This window comes from Ambystoma mexicanum, chromosome 11 (assembly GCF_040938575.1).
Source record: "Ambystoma mexicanum isolate Mex_15411 chromosome 11, UKY_AmexF1_1, whole genome shotgun sequence".
Lineage (NCBI taxonomy): Eukaryota > Metazoa > Chordata > Amphibia > Caudata > Ambystomatidae > Ambystoma > Ambystoma mexicanum.
This window is the reverse complement of record NC_090934.1, coordinates 821,969,746-821,997,667: the sequence shown is the minus strand read 5'-3', so window position 1 is coordinate 821,997,667 and position 27,922 is coordinate 821,969,746. Positions and strand designations below refer to the sequence as shown.

The window sequence follows — 27,922 nt, the reverse complement described above, 5'->3', positions numbered from 1 at the left end:
CACCGGCAATTACTTCAAAGAGAAGAGAAAAATGATCATCACCCTCTATGGCCCTCCAAGTGCCGACTGTATGGCTCTAGACCACCCCACCTCAGACGCCGAACAGCCCAACAGCCAGTGCACTTATGAATGCACTTCCGAATGCGCGCGCGCGATGCGCGTGCACTCGATTATTTACAGCTGTGGCTTGAGAGCGAGGCTGGATGGGGGGCGTGCCTAGGGTAGAGTCAAAAGGCGGAGCTGCAGACAAGTAAGAAAAGAAAAAGAAAGGGAGAGGTTGAAAAGTGTGTTTGCGAATGTATAGTTGGCACAAATAGCACAGACAGCATAGATAACAAACAAGGACACACAGGAGCGGCCAAAGTCATTTAGAGTCTAAGTAATTACTTAGGCACGTTGCAGCATAGACAAAACTTCCTCTTGGCGACTCGATGCTGGTGATAGAAAATCGAGGAACCAAGTTCACCAGAGTCCGTAAGGAGAGCAGCACGAGTAAGAAGAGCAGCACGAGTCCGGAATCCCGCAGCGTGGCAGCCCAACAGCCAGTGCACTTATGAATGCACTTCCGAATGCGCGCGCGCGATGCGCGTGCACTCGATTATTTACAGCTGTGGCTTGAGAGCGAGGCTGGATGGGGGGCGTGCCTAGGGTAGAGTCAAAAGGCGGAGTTAGGCACGTTGCAGCATAGACAAAACTTCCTCTTGGCGACTCGATGCTGGTGATAGAAAATCGAGGAACCAAGTTCACCAGAGTCCGTAAGGAGAGCAGCACGAGTAAGAAGAGCAGCACGAGTCCGGAATCCCGCAGCGTGGCAGCCCAACAGCCAGTGCACTTATGAATGCACTTCCGAATGCGCGCCTTCTCGCTTGCTTTAGTTTTTCAAAACTTGCCATTCAATTCATAAACATCAAGACTTCATGGGAAGGGTTTGGCTGCAGCGTGTACTGATGCACAGAAGGAAGCTATCCTAGCCAGTCTACCTAAAGAAGCAATGAGGCTCTGCAGGTGCATGTACGTCTCCTACCTTTATTCTGTCATCAGACACACCAGGTGGATTGCCACAAGGAGCTCGTGGCGCAATGGTAGCGCGTCTGACTCCAGATCAAAAGGTTGTGTGTTCAAATCACGTCGGGGTCATACTTCCTTTTCCCACTCTGAAATACAAAATTGCTCTTCAGTATCTCGTTATTTCAACCTGACTGCATCTTTGTGCTCTGGGCCTAGTTGTTCTGGCGTTTCGAATGTAAGCTTTGCAGCAGGGAAGTATCATATTGACTGACACCCATGAAGGACATGGTCAACCTTTAAAGCAGGCCAATCTCTATGTTTTACTGGATGCAGCAGAAGTATTTCCTCTTTACCATCTCTTCAAGTGGGCCTGACTGATGTGCTGTTTTGTGCACGCTACGTGGGCTTTGTAAAGCATACCTCTGTCATTTGCATGGCCTCCTAGCGCTGTCAATATTTTCGTGTAATCGCTGAATGCTGCACTGTCCTGGGAACTCTAGGTGTGACTAAAGGATATATGTTGGGGCCCCGAAAGGGGGTCGGCAGTCTAGTGGCAATGGGCATCACTTTGCAGTTTGGGTTTGTGAGTTCAGGTACCGGTCTGGTGTCGGAAACCTGTAAGCGCCCTCCCAATCAACTGTCGGTCCTGGATTGTGAGGATTTCCCCTTATACTGGTCTCAGTAGACACATTTCCATTTTACTTTTTCACTCTCGCATTGCCTATTTCTCTCTCTCTCATAGTTACATTATAGACAAGAGAGACATTGTCAGCGAGAGGGCTTCACAGCACCTTCCCCCCTTTCCCTAAGTGCATTGCAAGGGGCTCTGGGAGGCGTGCACATTTGTCTGAAACACAAAGATCCACTGGCAATAAAAAGCGTAGTTCCCTAGTTTGCATTTCTTAGAATTTGAGGTGACACTCAGAGTTGTCTCGGGCGTGACTGTACCTTTCATAGGAGATGTGCTAATCCCCAAACCCTCTTCCTTTGTCCCAGTAATCTGTCTTAGTGCCTCTAGCAAGTTGTTTTCTGAAACAAAGCTTACCTGAACATCCTGTAAAATTGGTAACTTTTCAGTAGCAGTAAAGTGCAGTATATAGCATTCCTGTTGCGCACAGCATCTAGATCCAAAAATTGCTTACTCTACCCCAGAAATTAGAATTCACCCAGTCAAACAGAGGGATCTATAAAGAGCATGGCAAGTAGTTAACATAAGCTACTTCCCCCAAGTTCTCTTGGTGCACTATGCTGCCCTCTTTTAACAGAAGAATGCAACTGCAGGTCTTGCTTCTCAGCAAGGTACCTACATATAGAATCCTTGGTGCACTCTTGCTAAATCTGCTGGAATGTGTCTTCTATTGTGCCCAAGGTGGTTGTGTATTTGGGGACTCAGGGAAGCAAGGGAGCAGTCTAATGCACTGCAGTGCTAAGAGAGGCATGCCTTTTTCAGAAAAAAGTTCAGGTTTTCTGCCAATCAGAAAAAAATAGCAATGTAATCAGGCCAAAGGCAGAACACACATGCCAGTGAGTCTCTGTGGCGCAATTGGTTAGCGCGTTCGGCTGTTAACCGAAAAGACGCTGCTGTTTTGGGCACAAAGACACAGAGTGTTCCACTTAGTAAACCTGAGTCATTTCTCCCGTGTTCTCTGGGTTCAGCCTACTGTCCCCTTTTAACACAAGTGCGCAACTGTGGCTTTATCCTCATAGCAAGTTATGCCTACACAGAGGACATTTGGTGCACTGTTGATGGGCTCTGTCCTCTACTAAATCCCCTGTGTTTGTGGATTAGGGGAGGTAGGGAAGTGCTTGATACCCTGATTTGCTGTGGGAAAAAGAGCTATTTTAGAAATATTTTCAGGTTGCCTGGGAAGCATAAGCAAACAGCACACCAATCAGGCCCCTGTGTAAGAACTGCATGAGTCTCTGTGGCGCAATCGGTTAGCGCGTTCGGCTGTTAACCGAAAGGTTGGTGGTTCAAGCACACCCAGGGATGGTGCATTTTGGCTCAAAAATTCAGCGTGACCAACTATGGACTTCTGTTTACCTCTCGCAGGTCTCGTCTGCTGACGTCCAAAAAATCCAATAAACTGCAAGCAATTCTTCTCGCTTGCTTTAGTTTTTCAAAACTTGCCATTCAATTCATAAACATCAAGACTTCATGGGAAGGGTTTGGCTGCAGCGTGTACGGATGCAGAGAAGGAAGCTATCCTAGCCAGTCTACCTAAAGAAGCAATGAGGCTCTGCAGGTGCATGTACGTCTCCTACCTTTATTCTGTCATCAGACACACCAGGTGGATTGCCACAAGGACCTCGTGGCGCAATGGTAGCGCGTCTGACTCCAGATCAGAAGGTTGTGTGTTCAAATCACGTCGGGGTCATACTTCCTTTTCCCACTCTGAAATACAAAATTGCTCTTCAGTATCTCGTTATTTCAACCTGACTGCATCTTTGTGCTCTGGGCCTAGTTGTTCTGGCGTTTCGAATGTAAGCTTTGCAGCAGGGAAGTATCATATTGACAGACACCCATGAAGGACATGGTCAAGCTTTAAAGCAGGCCAATCTCTATGTTTTACTGGATGCAGCAGAAGTATTTCCTCTTTACCATCTCTTCAAGTGGGCCTGACTGATGTGCTGTTTTGTGCACGCTACGTGGGCTTTGTAAAGCATACCTCTGCCATTTGCATGGCCTCCTAGCGCTGTCAATATTTTCGTGTAATCGCTGAATGCTGCACTGTCCTGGGAACTCTAGGTGTGACTAAAGGATATATGCTGGGGCCCCGAAAGGGGGTCGGCAGTCTAGTGGCAATGCCCATCACTTTGCAGTTTGGGTTTGTGAGTTCAGGTACCGGTCTGGTGTCGGAAAACTGTAAGCGCCCTCCCAATCAACTGTCGGTCCTGGATTGTGAGGATTTCCCCTTATACTGGTCTCAGTAGACACATTTCCATTTTACTTTTTCACTCTCGCATTGCCTATTTCTCTCTCTCTCATAGTTACATTATAGACAAGAGAGACATTGTCAGCGAGAGGGCTTCACAGCACCTTCCCCCCTTTCCCTAAGTGCATTGCAAGGGGCTCTGGGAGGCGTGCACATTTGTCTGAACCACAAAGATCCACTGGCAATAAAAAGCGTAGGTCCCTAGTTTGCATTTCTTAGAATTTGAGGTGACACTCAGAGTTGTCTTGGGCGTGACTGTACCTTTCATAGGAGATGTGCTAATCCCCAAACCCTCTTCCTTTGTCCCAGTAATCTGTCCTAGGGCCTCTAGCAAGTTGTTTTCTGAAACAAAGCTTACCTGAACATCCTGTAAAATTGGTAACTTTTCAGTAGCAGTACAGTGCAGTATATAGCATTCCTGTTGCGCACAGCAACTAGATCCAAAAATTGCTTACTCTACCCCAGAAATTAGAATTCACCCAGTCAAACAGAGGGATCTATAAAGAGCATGGCAAGTAGTTAACATAAGCTACTTCCCCCAAGTTCTCTTGGTGCACTCTGCTGCCCTCTTTTAACAGAAGAATGCAACTGCAGGTCTTGCTTCTCAGCAAGGTACCTACATATAGAATCCTTGGTGCACTCTTGCTAAATCTGCTGGAATGTGTCTTCTATTGTGCCCAGGGTGGTTGTGTATTTGGGGGCTCAGGGAAGCAAGGGAGCAGTCTAATGCACTGCAGTGCTAAGAGAGGCATGCCTTTTTCAGAAAAAAGTTCAGGTTTTCTGCCAATCAGAAAAAAATAGCAATGCAATCAGGCCAAAGGCAGAACACACATGCCAGTGAGTCTCTGTGGTGCAATTGGTTAGCGCGTTCGGCTGTTAACCGAAAAGACGCTGCTGTTTTTGGCACAAAGACACAGAGTGTTCCACTCAGTAAACCTGAGTCATTTCTCCCGTGTTCTCTGGGTTCAGCCTACTGTCCCCTTTTAACACAAGTGCGCAACTGTGGCTTTATCCTCATAGCAAGTTATGCCTACACAGAGGACATTTGGTGCACTGTTGATGGGCTCTGTCCTCTACTAAATCCCCTGTGTTTGTGGATTAGGGGAGGTAGGGAAGTGCTTGATACCCTGATTTGCTGTGGGAAAAAGAGCTATTTTAGAAATATTTTCAGGTTGCCTGGGAAGCATAAGCAAACAGCACACCAATCAGGCCCCTGTGTAAGAACTGCATGAGTCTCTGTGGCGCAATCGGTTAGCGCGTTCGGCTGTTAACCGAAAGGTTGGTGGTTCAAGCCCACCCAGGGATGGTGCATTTTGGCTCAAAAATTCAGCGTGACCAACTATGGACTTCTGTTTACCTCTCGCAGGTCTCGTCTGCTGACGTCCAAAAAATCCAATAAACTGCAAGCAATTCTTCTCGCTTGCTTTAGTTTTTCAAAACTTGCCATTCAATTCATAAACATCAAGACTTCATGGGAAGGGTTTGGCTGCAGCGTGTACGGATGCAGAGAAGGAAGCTATCCTAGCCAGTCTACCTAAAGAAGCAATGAGGCTCTGCAGGTGCATGTACGTCTCCTACCTTTATTCTGTCATCAGACACACCAGGTGGATTGCCACAAGGACCTCGTGGCGCAATGGTAGCGCGTCTGACTCCAGATCAGAAGGTTGTGTGTTCAAATCACGTCGGGGTCATACTTCCTTTTCCCACTCTGAAATACAAAATTGCTCTTCAGTATCTCGTTATTTCAACCTGACTGCATCTTTGTGCTCTGGGCCTAGTTGTTCTGGCGTTTCGAATGTAAGCTTTGCAGCAGGGAAGTATCATATTGACAGACACCCATGAAGGACATGGTCAAGCTTTAAAGCAGGCCAATCTCTATGTTTTACTGGATGCAGCAGAAGTATTTCCTCTTTACCATCTCTTCAAGTGGGCCTGACTGATGTGCTGTTTTGTGCACGCTACGTGGGCTTTGTAAAGCATACCTCTGCCATTTGCATGGCCTCCTAGCGCTGTCAATATTTTCGTGTAATCGCTGAATGCTGCACTGTCCTGGGAACTCTAGGTGTGACTAAAGGATATATGTTGGGGCCCCGAAAGGGGGTCGGCAGTCTAGTGGCAATGGGCATCACTTTGTAGTTTGGGTTTGTGAGTTCAGGTACCGGTCTGGTGTCAGAAAACTGTAAGCGCCCTCCCAATCAACTGTCGGTCCTGGATTGTGAGGATTTCCCCTTATACTGGTCTCAGTAGACACATTTCCATTTTACTTTTTCACTCTCGCATTGCCTATTTCTCTCTCTCTCATAGATACATTATAGACAAGAGAGACATTGTCAGCGAGAGGGCTTCACAGCACCTTCCCCCATTTCCCTAAGTGCATTGCAAGGGGCTCTGGGAGGCGTGCACATTTGTCTGAAACACAAAGATCCACTGGCAATAAAAGGCGTAGGACCCCAGTTCGCATTTCTTAGAATTTGAGGAGGCACTCAGAGTTGTCTCGGGCGTGACTTTACCTTTCATAGGAGATGTGCTAATCCCCAAACCCTCTTCCTTTGTCCCAGTAATCTGTCCTAGGGCCTCTAGCAAGTTGTTTTCTGAAACAAAGCTTACCTGAACATCCTGTAAAATTGGTAACTTTTCAGTAGCAGTACAGTGCAGTATATAGCATTCCTGTTGCGCACAGCATCTAGATCCAAAAATTGCTTACTCTACCCCAGAAATTAGAATTCACCCAGTCAAACAGAGGGATCTATAAAGATCATGGCTAGTAGTTAACATAAGCTACTTCCCCCAAGTTCTCTTGGTGCACTCTGCTGCCCTCTTTTAACAGAAGAATGCAACTGCAGGTCTTGCTTCTCAGCAAGGTACCTACATATAGAAACCTTGGTGCACTCTTGCTAAATCTGCTGGAATGTGTCTTCTATTGTGCCCAAGGTGGTTGTGTATTTGGGGACTCAGGGAAGCAAGGGAGCAGTCTAATGCACTGCAGTGCTAAGAGAGGCATGCCTTTTTCAGAAAAAAGTTCAGGTTTTCTGCCAATCAGAAATAAATAGCAATGCAATCAGGCCAAAGGCAGAACACACATTCCAGTGAGTCTCTGTGGCACAATTGGTTAGCGCGTTCGGCTGTTAACCGAAAAGACGCTGCTGTTTTTGGCACAAAGACACAGAGTGTTCCACTTAGTAAACCTGAGTCATTTCTCCCGTGTTCTCTGGGTTCAGCCTACTGTCCCCATTTAACACAAGTGCGCAACTGTGGCTTTCTCCTCATAGCAAGTTATGCCTACACAGAGGACATTTGGTGCACTGTTGATGGGCTCTGTCTTCTACTAAATCCCCTGTGTTTGTGGATTAGGGGAGGTAGGGAAGTGCTTGATACCCTGATTTGCTGTGGGAAATAGAGCTATTTTAGAAATATTTTCAGGTTGCCTGGGAAGCATAAGCAAACAGCACACCAATCAGGCCCCAGTGTAAGCACTGCATGAGTCTCTGTGGCGCAATCGGTTAGCGCGTTCGGCTGTTAACCGAAAGGTTGGTGGTTCAAGCCCACCCAGGGACGATGCAATTTGGCTCAAAAAATCAGCATGACCAACTATGAACTTCTGTTTACCTCTCGCAGGTCTCGTCTGCTGACGTCCAAAAAATCCAATAAACTGTAAGCAATTCTTCTCGCTTGCTTTAGTTTTTCAAAACTTGCCATTCAATTCATAAACATCAAGACTTCATGGGAAGGGTTTGGCTGCAGCGTGTACTGATGCACAGAAGGAAGCTATCCTAGCCAGTCTACCTAAAGAAGCAATGAGGCTCTGCAGGTGCATGTACGTCTCCTACCTTTATTCTGTCATCAGACACACCAGGTGGATTGCCACAAGGAGCTCGTGGCGCAATGGTAGCGCGTCTGACTCCAGATCAAAAGGTTTTGTGTTCAAATCACGTCGGGGTCATACTTCCTTTTCCCACTCTGAAATACAAAATTGCTCTTCAGTATCTCGTTATTTCAACCTGACTGCATCTTTGTGCTCTGGGCCTAGTTGTTCTGGCGTTTCGAATGTAAGCTTTGCAGCAGGGAAGTATCATATTGACTGACACCCATGAAGGACATGGTCAACCTTTAAAGCAGGCCAATCTCTATGTTTTACTGGATGCAGCAGAAGTATTTCCTCTTTACCATCTCTTCAAGTGGGCCTGACTGATGTGCTGTTTTGTGCACGCTACGTGGGCTTTGTAAAGCATACCTCTGTCATTTGCATGGCCTCCTAGCGCTGTCAATATTTTCGTGTAATCACTGAATGCTGCACTGTCCTGGGAACTCTAGGTGTGACTAAAGGATATATGTTGGGGCCCCGAAAGGGGGTCGGCAGTCTAGTGGCAATGGGCATCACTTTGCAGTTTGGGTTTGTGAGTTCAGGTACCGGTCTGGTGTCGGAAACCTGTAAGCGCCCTCCCAATCAACTGTCGGTCCTGGATTGTGAGGATTTCCCCTTATACTGGTCTCAGTAGACACATTTCCATTTTACTTTTTCACTCTCGCATTGCCTATTTCTCTCTCTCTCATAGTTACATTATAGACAAGAGAGACATTGTCAGCGAGAGGGCTTCACAGCACCTTCCCCCCTTTCCCTAAGTGCATTGCAAGGGGCTCTGGGAGGCGTGCACATTTGTCTGAAACACAAAGATCCACTGGCAATAAAAAGCGTAGTTCCCTAGTTTGCATTTCTTAGAATTTGAGGTGACACTCAGAGTTGTCTCGGGCGTGACTGTACCTTTCATAGGAGATGTGCTAATCCCCAAACCCTCTTCCTTTGTCCCAGTAATCTGTCTTAGTGCCTCTAGCAAGTTGTTTTCTGAAACAAAGCTTACCTGAACATCCTGTAAAATTGGTAACTTTTCAGTAGCAGTAAAGTGCAGTATATAGCATTCCTGTTGCGCACAGCATCTAGATCCAAAAATTGCTTACTCTACCCCAGAAATTAGAATTCACCCAGTCAAACAGAGGGATCTATAAAGAGCATGGCAAGTAGTTAACATAAGCTACTTCCCCCAAGTTCTCTTGGTGCACTATGCTGCCCTCTTTTAACAGAAGAATGCAACTGCAGGTCTTGCTTCTCAGCAAGGTACCTACATATAGAATCCTTGGTGCACTCTTGCTAAATCTGCTGGAATGTGTCTTCTATTGTGCCCAAGGTGGTTGTGTATTTGGGGACTCAGGGAAGCAAGGGAGCAGTCTAATGCACTGCAGTGCTAAGGGAGGCATGCCTTTTTCAGAAAAAAGTTCAGGTTTTCTGCCAATCAGAAAAAAATAGCAATGTAATCAGGCCAAAGGCAGAACACACATGCCAGTGAGTCTCTGTGGCGCAATTGGTTAGCGCGTTCGGCTGTTAACCGAAAAGACGCTGCTGTTTTTGGCACAAAGACACAGAGTGTTCCACTTAGTAAACCTGAGTCATTTCTCCCGTGTTCTCTGGGTTCAGCCTACTGTCCCCTTTTAACACAAGTGCGCAACTGTGGCTTTCTCCTCATAGCAAGTTATGCCTACACAGAGGGCATTTGGTGCGCTGTTGATGGGCTCTGTCCTCTACTAAATCCCCTGTGTTTGTGTATTAGGGGAGGTAGGGAAGTGCTTGATACCCTGATTTGCTGTGGGAAATAGAGCTATTTTAGAAATATTTTCAGGTTGCCTGGGAAGCATAAGCAAACAGCACACCAATCAGGCCCCAATGTAAGCACTGCATGAGTCTCTATGGCGCAATCGGTTAGCGCGTTCGGCTGTTAACCAAAAGGTTGGTGGTTCAAGCCCACCGAGGGACGATGCATTTTGGGTCAAAAATTCAGCGTGACCAACTATGAACTTCTGTTTACCTCTCGCAGGTCTCGTCTGCTGACGTCCAAAAAATCCAATAAACTGCAAGCAATTCTTCTCGCTTGCTTTAGTTTTTCAAAACTTGCCATTCAATTCATAAACATCAAGACTTCATGGGAAGGGTTTGGCTGCAGCGTGTACTGATGCACAGAAGGAAGCTATCCTAGCCAGTCTACTTAAAGAAGCAATGAGGCTCTGCAGGTGCATGTACGTCTCCTACCTTTATTCTGTCATCAGACACACCAGGTGGACTGCCAAGGACCTCGTGGCGCAATGGTAGCGCGTCTGACTCCAGATCAGAAGGTTGCGTGTTCAAATCACGTCGGGGTCATATTTGCTTTTCCCACTCTGAAATACAAAATTGCTCTTCAGTATCTCGTTATTTCAACCTGACTGCATCTTTGTGCTCTGGGCCTAGTTGTTCTGGCGTTTCGAATGTAAACTTTGCAGCAGGGAAGTATCATATTGACAGACACCCATGAAGGACATGGTCAACCTTTAAAGCAGGCCAATCTCTATGTTTTACTGGATGCAGCAGAAGTATTTCCTCTTTACCATCTCTTCAAGTGGGCCTGACTGATGTGCTGTTTTGTGTACGCTACGTGGGCTTTGTAAAGCATACCTCTGCCATTTGCATGGCATCCTAGCGCTGTCAATATTTTCGTGTAATCGCTGAATGCTGCACTGTCCTGGGAACTCTAGGTGTGACTAAAGGATACATGCTGGGGCCCCGAAAGGGGGTCGGCAGTCTAGTGGCAATGCCCATCACTTTGCAGTTTGGGTTTGTGAGTTCAGGTACCGGTCTGGTGTCGGAAACCTGTAAGCGCCCTCCCAATCAACTGTCGGTCCTGGATTGTGAGGATTTCCCCTTATACTGGTCTCAGTAGACACATTTCCATTTTACTTTTTCACTCTCGCATTGCCTATTTCTCTCTCTCTCATAGATACATTATAGACAAGAGAGACATTGTCAGCGAGAGGGTTGCACAGCACCTTCCCCCATTTCCCTAAGTGCATTGCATGGGGCTCTGGGAGGCGTGCACATTTGTCTGAAACACAAAGATCCACTGGCAATTAAAAGCGTAAGGCCCTGGTTCGCATTTCTTAGAATTTGAGGTGGCACTCAGAGTTGTCTCGGGCGTGACTGTACCTTTCATAGGAGATGTGCTAATCCCCAAACCCTCTTCCTTTGTCCCAGTAATCTGTCCTAGGGCCTCTAGCAAGTTGTTTTCTGAAACAAAGCTTACCTGAACATCCTGTAAAATTGGTAACTTTTCAGTAGCAGTACAGTGCATTATATAGCATTCCTGTTGCGCACAGCATCTAGATCCAAAAATTGCTTACTCTACCCCAGAAATTAGAATTCACCCAGTCAAACAGAGGGATCTATAAAGAGCATGGCAAGTAGTTAACATAAGCTACTTCCCCCAAGTTCTCTTTGTGCACTCTGCTGCCCTCTTTTAACAGAAGAATGCAACTGCAGGTCTTGCTTCTCAGCAAGGTACCTACATATAGAAACCTTGGTGCACTCTTGCTAAATCTGCTGGAATGTGTCTTCTATTGTGCCCAAGGTGGTTGTGTATTTGGGGACTCAGGGAAGCAAGGGAGCAGTCTAATGCACTGTAGTGCTAAGAGAGGCATGGCTTTTTCAGAAAAAAGTTCAGGTTTTCTGCCAATCAGAAAAAAATAGCAATGCAATCAGGCCAAAGGCAGAACACACATGCCAGTGAGTCTCTGTGGCGCAATTGGTTAGCGCGTTCGGCTGTTAACCGAAAAGACGCTGCTGTTTTTGGCACAAAGACACAAAGTGTTCCACTCAGTAAACCTGAGTCATTTCTCCCGTGTTCTCTGGGTTCATCCTACTGTCCCCTTTTAACACAAGTGCGCAACTGTGGCTTTCTCCTCATAGCAAGTTATGCCTACACAGAGGACATTTGGTGCACTGTTGATGGGCTCTGTCCTCTACTAAATCCCCTGTGTTTGTGGATTAGGGGAGGTAGGGAAGTGCTTGATACCCTGATTTGCTGTGGGAAATAGAGCTATTTTAGAAATATTTTCAGGTTGCCTGGGAAGCATAAGCAAACAGCACACCAATCAGGCCCCAGTGTAAGGACTGCATGAGTCTCTGTGGCGCAATCGGTTAGCGCGTTCGGCTGTTAACCGAAAGGTTGGTGGTTCAAGCCCACCCAGGGACGATGCATTTTGGCTCAAAAATTCAGCATGACCAACTATGAACTTCTGTTTACCTCTCGCAGGTCTCGTCTGCTGACGTCCAAAAAATCCAATAAACTGCAAGCAATTCTTCTCGCTTGCTTTAGTTTTTCAAAACTTGCCATTCAATTCATAAACATCAAGACTTCATGGGAAGGGTTTGGCTGCAGTGTGTACTGATGCACAGAAGGAAGCTATCCTAGCCAGTCTACTTAAAGAAGCAATGAGGCTCTGCAGGTGCATGTACGTCTCCTACCTTTATTCTGTCATCAGACACACCAGGTGGACTGCCACAAGGACCTCGTGGCGCAATGGTAGCGCGTCTGACTCCAGATCAGAAGGATGCGTGTTCAAATCACGTCGGGGTCATATTTGCTTTTCCCACTCTGAAATACAAAATTGCTCTTCAGTATCTCGGTATTTCAACCTGACTGCATCTTTGTGCTCTGGGCCTAGTTGTTCTGGCGTTTCGAATGTAAGCTTTGCAGCAGGGAAGTATCATATTGACAGACACCCATGAAGGACATGGTCAACCTTTAAAGCAGGCCAATCTCTATGTTTTACTGGATGCAGCAGAAGTATTTCCTCTTTACCATCTCTTCAAGTGGGCCTGACTGATGTGCTGTTTTGTGCACGCTACGTGGGCTTTGTAAAGCATACCTCTGCCATTTGCATGGCCTCCTAGCGCTGTCAATATTTTCGTGTAATCGCTGAATGCTGCACTGTCCTGGGAACTCTAGGTGTGACTAAAGGATATATGCTGGGGCCCCGAAAGGGGGTTGGCAGTCTAGTGGCAATGCCCATCACTTTGCAGTTTGGGTTTTTGAGTTCAGGTACCGGTCTGGTGTCGGAAACCTGTAAGCGCCCTCCCAATCAACTGTCGGTCCTGGATTGTGAGGATTTCCCCTTATACTGGTCTCAGTAGACACATTTCCATTTTACTTTTTCACTCTCGCATTGCCTATTTCTCTCTCTCTCATAGATACATTATAGATAAGAGAGCCATTGTCAGCGAGAGGGCTTCACAGCACCTTCCCCCATTTCCCTAAGTGCATTGCAAGGGGCTCTGGGAGGCGTGCACATTTGTCTGAAACACAAAGATCCACTGGCAATAACAAGCGTAGGACCCTAGTTCGCATTTCTTAGAATTTGAGGTGGCACTCAGAGTTGTCTCGGGCGTGACAGTACCTTACATAGGAGATGTGCTAATCCCCAAACCCTCTTCCTTTGTCCCACTAATCTGTCCTAGGGCCTCTAGCAAGTTGTTTTCTGAAACAAAGCTTACCTGAACATCCTGTAAAATTGGTAACTTTTCAGTAGCAGTACAGTGCAGTATATAGCATTCCTGTTGCGCACAGCATCTAGATCCAAAAATTGCTTATTCTACCCCAGAAATTAGAATTCACCCAGTCAAACAGAGGGATCTATAAAGAGCATGGCAAGTAGTTAACATAAGCTACTTCCCCCAAGTTCTCTTGGTGCACTCTGCTGCCCTCTTTTAACAGAAGAATGCAACTGCAGGTCTTGCTTCTCAGCAAGGTACCTACATATAGAAACCTTGGTGCACTCTTGCTAAATCTGCTGGAATGTGTCTTCTATTGTGCCCAAGGTGGTTGTGTATTTGGGGACTCAGGGAAGCAAGGGAGCAGTCTAATGTACTGCAGTGCTAAGAGAGGCATGCCTTTTTCAGAAAAAAGTTCAGGTTTTCTGCCAATCAGAAAAAAATAGCAATGCAATCAGGATAAAGGCAGAAAACACATGTCAGTGAGTCTCTGTGGCGCAATTGGTTAGCGCGTTCGGCTGTTAACCGAAAAGACGCTGCTGTTTTTGGCACAAAGACACAGAGTGTTCCACTTAGTAATCCTGAGTCATTTCTCCCGTGTTCTCTGGGTTCAGCCTACTGTCCCCTTTTAACACAAGTGCGCAACTGTGGCTTTCTCTTCATAGCAAGTTATGCCTACACAGAGGACATTTGGTGCACTGTTGATGGGCTCTGTCCTCTACTAAATCCCCTGTGTTTGTGGATTAGGGGAGGTAGGGAAGTGCTTGATACCCTGATTTGCTGTGGGAAATAGAGCTATTTTAGAAATATTTTCAGGTTGCCTGGGAAGCATAAGCAAACAGCACACCAATCAGGCCCCAGTGTAAGCACTGCATGAGTCTCTGTGGCGCAATCGGTTAGCGCGTTCGGCTGTTAACCGAAAGGTTGGTGGTTCAAGCCCACCCAGGGACGATGCATTTTGGCTCAAAAATTCAGCATGACCAACTATGAACTTCTGTTTACCTCTCGCAGGTCTCGTCTGCTGACGTCCAAAAAATCCAATAAACTGCAAGCAATTCTTCTCGCTTGCTTTAGTTTTTCAAAACTTGCCATTCAATTCATAAACATCAAGACTTCATGGGAAGGGTTTGGCTGCAGCGTGTACTGATGCACAGAAGGAAGCTATCCTAGCCAGTCTACTTAAAGAAGCAATGAGGCTCTGCAGGTGCATGTACGTCTCCTACCTTTATTCTGTCATCAGACACACCAGGTGGATTGCCACAAGGACCTCGTGGCGCAATGGTAGCGCGTCTGACTCCAGATCAGAAGGTTGCGTGTTCAAATCACGTCGGGGTCATATTTGCTTTTCCCACTCTGAAATACAAAATTGCTCTTCAGTATCTCGTTATTTCAACCTGACTGCATCTTTGTGCTCTGGGCCTAGTTGTTCTGGCGTTTCGAATGTAAGCTTTGCAGCAGGGAAGTATCATATTGACAGACACCCATGAAGGACATGGTCAACCTTTAAAGCAGGCCAATCTCTATGTTTTACTGGATGCAGCAGAAGTATTTCCTCTTTACCATCTCTTCAAGTGGGCCTGACTGATGTGCTGTTTTGTGCACGCTACGTGGGCTTTGTAAAGCATACCTCTGCCATTTGCATGGCCTCCTAGCGCTGTCAATATTTTCGTGTAATCGCTGAATGCTGCACTGTCCTGGGAACTCTAGGTGTGACTAAAGGATATATGCTGGGGCCCCGAAAGGGGGTCGGCAGTCTAGTGGCAATGCCCATCACTTTGCAGTTTGGGTTTGTGAGTTCAGGTACCGGTCTGGTGTCGGAAACCTGTAAGCGCCCTCCCAATCAACTGTCGGTCCTGGATTGTGAGGATTTCCCCTTATACTGGTCTCAGTAGACACATTTCCATTTTACTTTTTCACTCTCGCATTGCCTATTTCTCTCTCTCTCATAGATACATTATAGACAAGAGAGACATTGTCAGCGAGAGGGTTGCACAGCACCTTCCCCCATTTCCCTAAGTGCATTGCAAGGGGCTCTGGGAGGCGTGCACATTTGTCTGAAACACAAAGATCCACTGGCAATAAAAAGCGTAGGACCCCAGTTCGCATTTCTTAGAATTTGAGGAGGCACTCAGAGTTGTCTCGGGCGTGACTGTACCTTTCATAGGAGATGTGCTAATCCCCAAACCCTCTTCCTTTGTCCCAGTAATCTGTCCTAGGGCCTCTAGCAAGTTGTTTTCTGAAACAAAGCTTACCTGAACATCCTGTAAAATTGGTAACTTTTCAGTAGCAGTACAGTGCAGTATATAGCATTCCTGTTGCGCACAGCATCTAGATCCAAAAATTGCTTACTCTACCCCAGAAATTAGAATTCACCCAGTCAAACAGAGGGATCTATAAAGAGCATGGCAAGTAGTTAACATAAGCTACTTCCCCCAAGTTCTCTTGGTGCACTCTGCTGCCCTCTTTTAACAGAAGAATGCAACTGCAGGTCTTGCTTCTCAGCAAGGTACCTAAATATAGAATCCTTAGTGCACTCTTGCTAAATCTGCTGGAATGTGTCTTCTATTGTGCCCAAGGTGGTTGTGTATTTGGGGACTCAGGGAAGCAAGGGAGCAGTCTAATGCACTGCAGTGCTAAGAGAGGCATGCCTTTTTCAGAAAAAAGTTCAGGTTTTCTGCCAATCAGAAAAAAATAGCAATGCAATCAGGCCAAAGGCAGAACACACATGCCAGTGAGTCTCTGTGGCGCAATTGGTTAGCGCGTTCGGCTGTTAACCGAAAAGACGCTGCTGTTTTGGGCACAAAGACACAGAGTGTTCCACTCAGTAAACCTGAGTCATTTCTCCCGTGTTCTCTGGGTTCAGCCTACTGTCCCCTTTTAACACAAGTGCGCAACTGTGGCTTTCTTCTCATAGCAAGTTATGCCTACACAGAGGGCATTTGGTGCACTGTTGATGGGCTCTGTCCTCTACTAAATCCCCTGTGTTTGTGGATTACGGGAGGTAGGGAAGTGCTTGATACCCTGATTTGCTGTGGGAAATAGAGCTATTTTAGAAATATTTTCAGGTTGCCTGGGGAGCATAAGCAAACAGCACACCAATCAGGCCCCAGTGTAAGCACTGCATGAGTCTCTGTGGCGCAATTGGTTAGCGCGTTCGGCTGTTAACCGAAAGGTTGGTGGTTCAAGCCCACCCAGGGACGGTGCATTTTGGCTCAAAAATTCAGCGTGACCAACTATGGACTTCTGTTTACCTCTCGCAGGTCTCGTCTGCTGACGTCCAAAAAATCCAATAAACTGCAAGCAATTCTTCTCGCTTGCTTTAGTTTTTCAAAACTTGCCATTCAATTCATAAACATCAAGACTTCATGGGAAGGGTTTGGCTGCAGCGTGTACTGATGCACAGAAGGAAGCTATCCTAGCCAGTCTACTTAAAGAAGCAATGAGGCTCTGCAGGTGCATGTACGTCTCCTACCTTTATTCTGTCATCAGACACACCAGGTGAACTGCCGCAAGGACCTCGTGGCGCAATGGTAGCGCGTCTGACTCCAGATCAGAAGGTTTCGTGTTCAAATCACGTCAGGGGCATATTTGCTTTTCCCACTCTGAAATACAAAATTGCTCTTCAGTATCTCGTTATTTCAACCTGACTGCATCTTTGTGCTCTGGGCCTAGTTGTTCTGGCGTTTCGAATGTAAGCTTTGCAGCAGGGAAGTATCATATTGACAGACACCCATGAAGGACATGGTCAACCTTTAAAGCAGGCCAATCTCTATGTTTTACTGGATGCAGCAGAAGTATTTCCTCCTTACCATCTCTTCAAGTGGGTCTGACTGATGTGCTGTTTTGTGCACGCTACGTGGGCTTTGTAAAGCATACTTCTGCCATTTGCATGGCCTCCTAGCGCTGTCAATATTTTCGTGTAATCGCTGAATGCTGCACTGTCCTGGGAACTCTAGGTGTGACTAAAGGATATATGCTGGGGCCCCGAAAGGGGGTCGGCAGTCTAGTGGCAATGCCCATCACTTTGCAGTTTGGGTTTGTGAGTTCAGGTACCGGTCTGGTGTCGGAAACCTGTAAGCGCCCTCCCAATCAACTGTCGGTCCTGGATTGTGAGGATTTCCCCTTATACTGGTCTCAGTAGACACATTTCCATTTTACTTTTTCACTCTCACATTGCCTATTTCTCTCTCTCTCATAGATACATTATAGACAAGAGAGACATTGTCAGCGAGAGGGTTGCACAGCACCTTCCCCCATTTCCCTAAGTGCATTGCAAGGGGCTCTGGGAGGCGTGCACATTTGTCTGAAACACAAAGATCCACTGGCAATAAAAAGCGTAGGACCCCAGTTCGCATTTCTTAGAATTTGAGGAGGCACTCAGAGTTGTCTCGGGCGTGACTGTACCTTTCATAGGAGATGTGCTAATCCCCAAACCCTCTTCCTTTGTCCCAGTAATCTGTCTTAGTGCCTCTAGCAAGTTGTTTTCTGAAACAAAGCTTACCTGAACATCCTGTAAAATTGGTAACTTTTCAGTAGCAGTACAGTGAAGTATATAGCATTCCTGTTGCGCACAGCATCTAGATCCAAAAATTGCTTACTCTACCCCAGAAATTAGAATTCACCCAGTCAAACAGAGGGATCTATAAAGAGCATGGCAAGTAGTTAACATAAGCTACTTCCCCCAAGTTCTCTTGGTGCACTCTGCTGCCCTCTTTTAACAGAAGAATGCAACTGCAGGTCTTGCTTCTCAGCAAGGTACCTACATATAGAAACCTTGGTGCACTCTTGCTAAATCTGCTGGAATGTGTCTTCTATTGTGCCCAAGGTGGTTGTGTATTTGGGGACTCAGGGAAGCAAGGGAGCAATCTAATGCACTGCAGTGCTACGAGAGGCATGCCTTTTTCAGAAAAAAGTTCAGGTTTTCTGCCAATCAGAAAAAAATAGCAATGCAATCAGGCCAAAGGCAGAACACACATGCCAGTGAGTCTCTGTGGCGCAATTGGTTAGCGCGTTCGGCTGTTAACCGAAAAGACGCTGCTGTTTTGGGCACAAAGACACAGAATGTTCCACTCAGTAAACCTGAGTCATTTCTCCCGTGTTCTCTGGGTTCAGCCTACTGTCCCCTTTTAACACAAGTGCGCAACTGTGGCTTTCTCCTCATAGCAAGTTATGCCTACACAGAGGGCATTTGGTGCACTGTTGATGGGCTCTGTCCTCTACTAAATCCCCTGTGTTTGTGGATTACGGGAGGTAGGGAAGTACTTCATACCCGGATTTGCTGTGGGAAATAGAGCTATTTTAGAAATATTTTCAGGTTGCCTGGGGAGCATAAGCAAACAGCACACCAATCAGGCCCCACTGTAAGCACTGCATGAGTCTCTGTGGCGCAATCGGTTAGCGCGTTCGGCTGTTAACCGAAAGGATGGTGGTTCAAGCCCACCCAGGGACGATGCATTTTGGCTCAAAAATTCAGCATGACCAACTACGGACTTCTGTTTACCTCTCGCAGGTCTCGTCTGCTGACGTCCAAAAAATCCAATAAACTGCAAGCAATTCTTCTCGCTTGCTTTAGTTTTTCAAAACTTGCCATTCAATTCATAAACATCAAGACTTCATGGGAAGGGTTTGGCTGCAGCGTGTACTGATGCACAGAAGGAAGCTATCCTAGCCAGTCTACTTAAAGAAGCAATGAGGCTCTGCGGGTGCATGTACGTCTCCTACCTTTATTCTGTCATCAGACACACCAGGTGGATGGCCACAAGGACCTCGTGGCGCAATGGTAGCGCGTCTGACTCCAGATCAGAAGGTTGCGTGTTCAAATCACGTCGGGGTCATATTTGCTTTTCCCACTCTGAAATATAAAATTGCTCTTCAGTATCTCGTTATTTCAACCTGACTGCATCTTTGTGCTCTGGGCCTAGTTGTTCTGGCGTTTCGAATGTAAGCTTTGCAGCAGGGAAGTATCATATTGACAGACACCCATGAAGGACATGGTCAAGCTTTAAAGCAGGCCAATCTCTATGTTTTACTGGATGCAGCAGAAGTATTTCCTCTTTACCATCTCTTCAAGTGGGCCTGACTGATGTGCTGTTTTGTGCACGCTACGTGGGCTTTGTAAAGCATACCTCTGCCATTTGCATGGCCTCCTAGCGCTGTCAATATTTTCGTGTAATCGCTGAATGCTGCACTGTCCTGGGAACTCTAGGTGTGACTAAAAGATATATGTTGGGGCCCCGAAAGGGGGTCGGCAGTCTAGTGGCAATGGGCATCACTTTGCAGTTTGGGTTTGTGAGTTCAGGTACCGGTCTGGTGTCGGAAACCTGTAAGCGCCCTCCCAATCAACTGTCGGTCCTGGATTGTGAGGATTTCCCCTTATACTGGTCTCAGTAGACACATTTCCATTTTACTTTTTCACTCTCGCATTGCCTATTTCTCTCTCTCTCATAGATACATTATAGACAAGAGAGACATTGTCAGCGAGAGGGCTTCACAGCACCTTCCCCCATTTCCCTAAGTGCATTGCAAGGGGCTCTGGGAGGCGTGCACATTTGTCTGAAACACAAAGATCCACTGGCAATAAAAAGCGTAGGTCCCTAGTTTGCATTTCTTAGAATTTGAGGTGACACTATGAGTTGTCTCGGGCGTGACTGTACCTTTCATAGGAGATGTGCTAATCCCCAAACCCTCTTCCTTTGTCCCAGTAATCTGTCTTAGTGCCTCTAGCAAGTTGTTTTCTGAAACAAAGCTTACCTGAACATCCTGTAAAATTGGTAACTTTTCAGTAGCAGTACAGTGCAGTATATAGCATTCCTGTTGCGCACAGCATCTAGATCCAAAAATTGCTTACTCTACCCCAGAAATTAGAATTCACCCAGTCAAACAGAGGGATCTATAAAGAGCATGGCAAGTAGTTAACATAAGCTACTTCCCCCAAGTTCTCTTGGTGCACTCTGCTGCCCTCTTTTAACAGAAGAATGCAACTGCAGGTCTTGCTTCTCAGCAAGGTACCTACATATAGAAACCTTGGTGCACTCTTGCTAAATCTGCTGGAATGTGTCTTCTATTTTGCCCAAGGTGGTTGTGTATTTGGGGACTCAGGGAAGCAAGGGAGCAGTCTAATGCACTGTAGTGCTAAGAGAAGCATGCCTTTTTCAGAAAAAAGTTCAGGTTTTCTGCCAATCAGAAAAAAATAGCAATGCAATCAGGCCAAAGGCAGAACACACATGCCAGTGAGTCTCTGTGGCACAATTGGTTAGCGCGTTTGGCTGTTAACCGAAAAGACGCTGCTGTTTTTGGCACAAAGACACAGAGTGTTCCACTCAGTAAACCTGAGTCATTTCTCCCGTGTTCTCTGGGTTCAGCCTACTGTCCCCTTTTAACACAAGTGCGCAACTGTGGCTTTCTCCTCATAGCAAGTTATGCCTACACAGAGGACATTTGGTGCACTGTTAATGGGCTCTGTCCTCTACTAAATCCCCTGTGTTTGTGGATTAGGGGAGGTAGGGAAGTGCTTGATACCCTGATTTGCTGTGGGAAATAGAGCTATTTTAGAAATATTTTCAGGTTGCCTGGGAAGCATAAGCAAACAGCACACCAATCAGGCCCCAGTGTAAGCACTGCATGAGTCTCTGTGGCGCAATCGGTTAGCGCGTTCGGCTGTTAACCGAAAGGATGGTGGTTCAAGCCCACCCAGGGACGATGCATTTTGGCTCAAAAATTCAGCATGACCAACTATGAACTTCTGTTTACCTCTCGCAGGTCTCGTCTGCTGACGTCCAAAAAATCCAATAAACTGCAAGCAATTCTTCTCGCTTGCTTTAGTTTTTCAAAACTTGCCATTCAATTCATAAACATCAAGACTTCATGGGAAGGGTTTGGCTGCAGCGTGTACTGATGCACAGAAGGAAGCTATCCTAGCCAGTCTACCTAAAGAAGCAATGAGGCTCTGCAGGTGCATGTACGTCTCCTACCTTTATTCTGTCATCAGACACACCAGGTGGATTGCCACAAGGACCTCGTGGCGCAATGGTAGCACGTCTGACTCCAGATCAGAAGGTTGCGTGTTCAAATCACGTCGGGGTCATATTTGCTTTTCCCACTCTGAAATACAAAATTGCTCTTCAGTATCTCGTTATTTCAACCTGACTGCATCTTTGTGCTCTGGGCCTAGTTGTTCTGGCGTTTCGAATGTAAGCTTTGCAGCAGGGAAGTATCATATTGACAGACACCCATGAAGGACATGGTCAAGCTTTAAAGCAGGCCAATCTCTATGTTTTACTGGATGCAGCAGAAGTATTTCCTCTTTACCATCTCTTCAAGTGGGCCTGACTGATGTGCTGTTTTGTGCACGCTACGTGGGCTTTGTAAAGCATACCTCTGCCATTTGCATGGCCTCCTAGCGCTGTCAATATTTTCGTGTAATCGCTGAATGCTGCACTGTCCTGGGAACTCTAGGTGTGACTAAAGGATATATGCTGGGGCCCCGAAAGGGGGTCGGCAGTCTAGTGGCAATGCCCATCACTTTGCAGTTTGGGTTTGTGAGTTCAGGTACCGGTCTGGTGTCGGAAACCTGTAAGCGCCCTCCCAATCAACTGTCGGTCCTGGATTGTGAGGATTTCCCCTTATACTGGTCTCAGTAGACACATTTCCATTTTACTTTTTCACTCTCGCATTGCCTATTTCTCTCTCTCTCATAGATACATTATAGACAAGAGAGACATTGTCAGCGAGAGGGCTTCACAGCACCTTCCCCCATTTCCCTAAGTGCATTGCAAGGGGCTCTGGGAGGCGTGCACATTTGTCTGAAACACAAAGATCCACTGGCAATAAAAAGCGTAGGTCCCTAGTTTGCATTTCTTAGAATTTGAGGTGACGCTATGAGTTGTCTCGGGCGTGACTGTACCTTTCATAGGAGATGTGCTAATCCCCAAACCCTCTTCCTTTGTCCCAGTAATCTGTCTTAGTGCCTCTAGCAAGTTGTTTTCTGAAACAAAGCTTACCTGAACATCCTGTAAAATTGGTAACTTTTCAGTAGCAGTACAGTGCAGTATATAGCATTCCTGTTGCGCACAGCATCTAGATCCAAAAATTGCTTACTCTACCCCAGAAATTAGAATTCACCCAGTCAAACAGAGGGATCTATAAAGAGCATGGCGAGTAGTTAACATAAGCTACTTCCCCCAAGTTCTCTTGGTGCACTCTGCTGCCCTCTTTTAACAGAAGAATGCAACTGCAGGTCTTGCTTCTCAGCAAGCTACCTACATATAGAAACCTTGGTGCACTCTTGCTAAATCTGCTGGAATGTGTCTTCTATTGTGCCCAAGGTGGTTGTGTATTTGGGGACTCAGGGAAGCAAGGGAGCAGTCTAATGCACTGCAGTGCTAAGAGAAGCATGCCTTTTTCAGAAAAAAGTTCAGGTTTTCTGCCAATCAGAAAAAAAATAGCAATGCAATCAGGCCAAAGGCAGAACACACATGCCAGTGAGTCTCTGTGGCACAATTGGTTAGCGCGTTCGGCTGTTAACCGAAAAGACGCTGCTGTTTTTGGCACAAAGACACAGAGTGTTCTACTCAGTAAACCAGAGTCATTTCTCCCGTGTTCTCTGGGTTCAGCCTACTGTCCCCTTTTAACACAAGTGCGCAACTGTGGCTTTCTCCTCATAGCAAGTTATGCCTACACAGAGGACATTTGGTGCACTGTTGATGGGCTCTGTCCTCTACTAAATCCCCTGTGTTTGTGGATTAGGGGAGGTAGGGAAGTGCTTGATACCCTGATTTGCTCTGGGAAATAGAGCTATTTTAGAAATATTTTCAGGTTGCCTGGGAAGCATAAGCAAACAGCACACCAATCAGGCCCCAGTGTAAGCACTGCATGAGTCTCTGTGGCGCAATCGGTTAGCGCGTTCGGCTGTTAACCGAAAGGTTGGTGGTTCAAGCCCACCCAGGGACGATGCATTTGGGCTCAAAAATTCAGCATGACCAACTATGGACTTCTGTTTACCTCTCGCAGGTCTCGTCTGCTGACGTCCAAAAAATCCAATAAACTGCAAGCAATTCTTCTCGCTTGCTTTAGTTTTTCAAAACTTGCCATTCAATTCATAAACATCAAGACTTCATGGGAAGGGTTTGGCTGCAGCGTGTACTGATGCACAGAAGGAAGCTATCCTAGCCTGTCTACTTAAAGAAGCAATGAGGCTCTGCAGGTGCATGTACGTCTCCTACCTTTATTCTGTCATCAGACACACCAGGTGGACTGCCACAAGGACCTCGTGGCGCAATGGTAGCGCGTCTGACTCCAGATCAGAAGGTTGCGTGTTCAAATCACGTCGGGGTCATATTTGCTTTTCCCACTCTGAAATACAAAATTGCTCTTCAGTATCTCGTTATTTCAACCTGACTGCATCTTTGTGCTCTGGGCCTAGTTGTTCTGGCGTTTCGAATGTAAGCTTTGCAGCAGGGAAGTATCATATTGACAGACACCCATGAAGGACATGGTCAACCTTTAAAGCAGGCCAATCTCTATGTTTTACTGGATGCAGCAGAAGTATTTCCTCTTTACCATCTCTTCAAGTGGGCCTGACTGATGTGCTGTTTTGTGCACGCTACGTGGGCTTTGTAAAGCATACCTCTGCCATTTGCATGGCCTCCTAGCGCTGTCAATATTTTCGTGTAATCGCTGAATGCTGCACTGTCCTGGGAACTCTAGGTGTGACTAAAGGATATGTACTGGGGCCCCGAAAGGGGGTCGGCAGTCTAGTGGCAATGCCCATCACTTTGCAGTTTGGGTTTGTGAGTTCAGGTACCGGTCTGGTGTCGGAAACCTGTAAGCGCCCTCCCAATCAACTGTCAGTCCTGGATTGTGAGGATTTCCCCTTATACTGGTCTCAGTAGACACATTTCCATTTTACTTTTTCACTCTCGCATTGCCTATTTCTCTCTCTCTCATAGATACATTATAGACAAGAGAGACATTGTCAGCGAGAGGGCTTCACAGCACCTTCCCCCATTTCCCTAAGTGCATTGCAAGGGGCTCTGGGAGGCGTGCACATTTGTCTGAAACACAAAGATCCACTGGCAATAAAAAGCGTAGGTCCCTAGTTTGCATTTCTTAGAATTTGAGGTGACACTCAGAGTTGTCTCGGGCGTGACTGTACCTTTCATAGGAGATGTGCTAATCCCCAAACCCTCTTCCTTTGTCCCAGTAATCTGTCTTAGTGTCTCTAGCAAGTTGTTTTCTGAAACAAAGCTTACCTGAACATCCTGTAAAATTGGTAACTTTTCAGTAGCAGTACAGTGCAGTATATAGCATTCCTGTTGCGCACAGCATCTAGATCCAAAAATTGCTTACTCTACCCCAGAAATTAGAATTCACCCAGTCAAACAGAGGGATCTATAAAGAGCATGGCAAGTAGTTAACATAAGCTACTTCCCCCAAGTTCTCTTGGTGCACTCTGCTGCCCTCTTTTAACAGAAGAATGCAACTGCAGGTCTTGCTTCTCAGCAAGGTACCTACATATAGAATCCTTGGTGCACTCTTGCTAAATCTGCTGGAATGTGTCTTCTATTGTGCCCAAGGTGGTTGTGTATTTGGGGACTCAGGGAAGCAAGGGAGCAGTCTAATGCACTGCAGTGCTAAGAGAGGCATGCCTTTTTCAGAAACAAGTTCAGGTTTTCTGCCAATCAGAAAAAAATAGCAATGCAATCAGGCCAAAGGCAGAACACACATGCCAGTGAGTCTCTGTGGCGCAATTGGTTAGCGCGTTCGGCTGTTAACCGAAAAGACGCTGCTGTTTTTGGCACAAAGACACAGAGTGTTCCACTCAGTAAACCTGAGTCATTTCTCCCGTGTTCTCTGGGTTCAGCCTACTGTCCCCTTTTAACACAAGTGCGCAACTGTGGCTTTCTCCTCATAGCAAGTTATGCCTATACAGAGGACATTTGGTGCACTGTTGATGGGCTCTGTCCTCTACTAAATCCCCTGTGTTTGTGGATTAGGGGAGGTAGGGAAGTGCTTGATACCCTGATTTGCTGAGGGAAATAGAGCTATTTTAGAAATATTTTCAGGTTGCCTGGGAAGCATAAGCAAACAGCACACCAATCAGGCCCCAGTGTAAGCACTGCATGAGTCTCTGTGGCGCAATCGGTTAGCGTGTTCGGCTGTTAACCGAAAGGTTGATGGTTCAAGCCCACCCAGGGATGGTGCATTTTGGCTCAAAAATTCAGCGTGACCAACTATGGACTTCTGTTTACCTCTCGCAGGTCTCGTGTGCTGACGTCCAAAAAATCCAATAAACTGCAAGCAATTCTTCTGGCTTGCTTTAGTTTTTCAAAACTTGCCATTCAATTCATAAACATCAAGACTTCATGGGAAGGGTTTGGCTGCAGCGTGTTCTGATGCACAGAAGGAAGCTATCCTAGCCAGTCTACTTAAAGAAGCAATGAGGCTCTGCAGGTGCATGTACGTCTCCTACCTTTATTCTGTCATCAGACACACCAGGTGGATTGCCACAAGGACCTCGTGGCGCAATGGTAGCGCATCTGACTCCAGATCAGAAGGTTTCGTGTTCAAATCACGTCGGGGTCGTATTTGCTTTTCCCACTCTGAAATATAAAATTGCTCTTCAGTATCTCGTTATTTCAACCTGACTGCATCTTTGTGCTCTGGGCCTAGTTGTTCTGGCGTTTCGAATGTAAACTTTGCAGCAGGGAAGTATCATATTGACAGACACCCATGAAGGACATGGTCAACCTTTAAAGCAGGCCAATCTCTATGTTTTACTGGATGCAGCAGAAGTATTTCCTCTTTACCATCTCTTCAAGTGGGCCTGACTGATGTGCTGTTTTGTGCACGCTACGTGGGCTTTGTAAAGCATACCTCTGCCATTTGCATGGCCTCCTAGCGCTGTCAATATTTTCGTGTAATCGCTGAATGCTGCACTGTCCTGGGAACTCTAGGTGTGACTAAACAATATATGCTGGGGCCCCGAAAGGGGGTCGGCAGTCTAGTGGCAATGCCCATCACTTTGCAGTTTGGGTTTGTGAGTTCAGGTACCGGTCTGGTGTCAGAAAACTGTACGCGCCCTCCCAATCAACTCTCGGTCCTGGATTGTGAGGATTTCCCCTTATACTGGTCTCAGTAGACACATTTCCATTTTACTTTTTCACTCTCGCATTGCCTATTTCTCTCTCTCTCATAGATACATTATAGACAAGAGAGACATTGTCAGCGAGAGGGTTGCACAGCACCTTCCCCCATTTCCCTAAGTGCATTGCAAGGGGCTCTGGGAGGCGTGCACATTAGTCTGAAACACAAAGATCCACTGGCAATAAAAAGCGTAGGACCCCAGTTCGCATTTCTTAGAATTTGAGGAGGCACTCAGAGTTGTCTCAGGCGTGACTGTACCTTTCATAGGAGATGTGCTAATCCCCAAACCCTCTTCCTTTGTCCCAGTAATCTGTCCTAGGACCTCTAGCAAGTTGTTTTCTGAAACAAAGCTTACCTGAACATCCTGTAAAATTGATAACTTTTCAGTAGCAGTACAGTGCAGTATATAGCATTCCTGTTGCGCACAGCATCTAGATCCAAAAATTGCTTATTCTACCCCAGAAATTAGAATTCACCCAGTCAAACAGAGGGATCTATAAAGAGCATGGCAAGTAGTTAACATAAGCTACTTCCCCCAAGTTCTCTTGGTGCACTCTGCTGCCCTCTTTTAACAGAAGAATGCAACTGCAGGTCTTGCTTCTCAGCAAGGTACCTACATATAGAAACCTTGGTGCACTCTTGCTAAATCTGCTGGAATGTGTCTTCTATTGTGCCCAAGGTGGTTGTGTATTTGGGGACTCAGGGAAGCAAGGGAGCAGTCTAATGCACTGCAGTGCTAAGAGAGGCATGCCTTTTTCAGAAAAAAGTTCAGGTTTTCTGCCAATCAGAAAAAAATGGCAATGCAATCAGGCCAAAGGCAGAACACACATGCCAGTGAGTCTCTGTGGCGCAATTGGTTAGCGCGTTCGGCTGTTAACCGAAAAGACGCTGCTGTTTTTGGCACAAAGACACAGAGTGTTCCACTCAGTAAACCTGAGTCATTTCTCCCGTGTTCTCTCGGTTCAGCCTACTGTCCCCTTTTAACACAAGTGCGCAACTGTGGCTTTCTCCTCATAGCAAGTTATGCCTACACAGAGGACATTTGGTGCACTGTTGATGGGCTCTGTCCTCTACTAAATCCCCTATGTTAGTGGATTAGTGGAGGTAGGGAAGTGCTTGATACCCTGATTTGCTGTGGGAAATAGAGCTATTTTAGAAATATTTTCAGGTTGCCTGGGAAGCATAAGCAAACAGCACACCAATCAGGCCCCAGTGTAAGCACTGCATGAGTCTCTGTGGCGCAATCGGTTAGCGCGTTCGGCTGTTAACCGAAAGGTTGGTGGTTCAAGCCCACCCAGGGACGATGCATTTTGGCTCAAAAATTCAGCATGACCAACTATGAACTTCTGTTTACCTCTCGCAGGTCTCGTCTGCTGACGTCCAAAAAATCCAATAAACTGCAAGCAATTCTTCTCGCTTGCTTTAGTTTTTCAAAACTTGCCATTCAATTCATAAACATCAAGACTTCATGGGAAGGGTTTGGCTG

General features: G+C 46.4%; 18 non-coding genes across 18 annotated transcripts; all 18 read left to right on the top strand.

Moving 5' to 3' along the window:
- Positions 1-3,314: 3,314 nt before the first annotated feature.
- TRNAW-CCA (transfer RNA tryptophan (anticodon CCA)) lies at positions 3,315-3,386 on the top strand. Its single transcript has one exon. It is a non-coding gene; the product is annotated as a tRNA-Trp (tRNA).
- A 1,790-nt stretch (positions 3,387-5,176) lies between these two features.
- Positions 5,177-5,250, top strand: TRNAN-GUU (transfer RNA asparagine (anticodon GUU)). Its single transcript has one exon. It is a non-coding gene; the product is annotated as a tRNA-Asn (tRNA).
- A 313-nt stretch (positions 5,251-5,563) lies between these two features.
- On the top strand, positions 5,564-5,635 carry TRNAW-CCA (transfer RNA tryptophan (anticodon CCA)). The gene has a single exon. It is a non-coding gene; the product is annotated as a tRNA-Trp (tRNA).
- A 1,790-nt stretch (positions 5,636-7,425) lies between these two features.
- TRNAN-GUU (transfer RNA asparagine (anticodon GUU)) lies at positions 7,426-7,499 on the top strand. Its single transcript has one exon. It is a non-coding gene; the product is annotated as a tRNA-Asn (tRNA).
- Positions 7,500-10,059: 2,560 nt separating this feature from the next.
- Positions 10,060-10,131, top strand: TRNAW-CCA (transfer RNA tryptophan (anticodon CCA)). The gene has a single exon. It is a non-coding gene; the product is annotated as a tRNA-Trp (tRNA).
- Positions 10,132-11,921: 1,790 nt separating this feature from the next.
- TRNAN-GUU (transfer RNA asparagine (anticodon GUU)) lies at positions 11,922-11,995 on the top strand. Its single transcript has one exon. It is a non-coding gene; the product is annotated as a tRNA-Asn (tRNA).
- Positions 11,996-12,308: 313 nt separating this feature from the next.
- On the top strand, positions 12,309-12,380 carry TRNAW-CCA (transfer RNA tryptophan (anticodon CCA)). The gene has a single exon. It is a non-coding gene; the product is annotated as a tRNA-Trp (tRNA).
- A 1,790-nt stretch (positions 12,381-14,170) lies between these two features.
- Positions 14,171-14,244, top strand: TRNAN-GUU (transfer RNA asparagine (anticodon GUU)). The gene has a single exon. It is a non-coding gene; the product is annotated as a tRNA-Asn (tRNA).
- A 313-nt stretch (positions 14,245-14,557) lies between these two features.
- TRNAW-CCA (transfer RNA tryptophan (anticodon CCA)) lies at positions 14,558-14,629 on the top strand. Its single transcript has one exon. It is a non-coding gene; the product is annotated as a tRNA-Trp (tRNA).
- A 1,790-nt stretch (positions 14,630-16,419) lies between these two features.
- On the top strand, positions 16,420-16,493 carry TRNAN-GUU (transfer RNA asparagine (anticodon GUU)). Its single transcript has one exon. It is a non-coding gene; the product is annotated as a tRNA-Asn (tRNA).
- Positions 16,494-18,668: 2,175 nt separating this feature from the next.
- Positions 18,669-18,742, top strand: TRNAN-GUU (transfer RNA asparagine (anticodon GUU)). Its single transcript has one exon. It is a non-coding gene; the product is annotated as a tRNA-Asn (tRNA).
- Positions 18,743-19,055: 313 nt separating this feature from the next.
- On the top strand, positions 19,056-19,127 carry TRNAW-CCA (transfer RNA tryptophan (anticodon CCA)). Its single transcript has one exon. It is a non-coding gene; the product is annotated as a tRNA-Trp (tRNA).
- Positions 19,128-20,917: 1,790 nt separating this feature from the next.
- Positions 20,918-20,991, top strand: TRNAN-GUU (transfer RNA asparagine (anticodon GUU)). Its single transcript has one exon. It is a non-coding gene; the product is annotated as a tRNA-Asn (tRNA).
- Positions 20,992-21,304: 313 nt separating this feature from the next.
- On the top strand, positions 21,305-21,376 carry TRNAW-CCA (transfer RNA tryptophan (anticodon CCA)). The gene has a single exon. It is a non-coding gene; the product is annotated as a tRNA-Trp (tRNA).
- A 1,791-nt stretch (positions 21,377-23,167) lies between these two features.
- On the top strand, positions 23,168-23,241 carry TRNAN-GUU (transfer RNA asparagine (anticodon GUU)). Its single transcript has one exon. It is a non-coding gene; the product is annotated as a tRNA-Asn (tRNA).
- A 313-nt stretch (positions 23,242-23,554) lies between these two features.
- TRNAW-CCA (transfer RNA tryptophan (anticodon CCA)) lies at positions 23,555-23,626 on the top strand. The gene has a single exon. It is a non-coding gene; the product is annotated as a tRNA-Trp (tRNA).
- A 2,177-nt stretch (positions 23,627-25,803) lies between these two features.
- Positions 25,804-25,875, top strand: TRNAW-CCA (transfer RNA tryptophan (anticodon CCA)). The gene has a single exon. It is a non-coding gene; the product is annotated as a tRNA-Trp (tRNA).
- Positions 25,876-27,665: 1,790 nt separating this feature from the next.
- Positions 27,666-27,739, top strand: TRNAN-GUU (transfer RNA asparagine (anticodon GUU)). Its single transcript has one exon. It is a non-coding gene; the product is annotated as a tRNA-Asn (tRNA).
- The last annotated feature ends 183 nt before the right edge of the window (positions 27,740-27,922 follow it).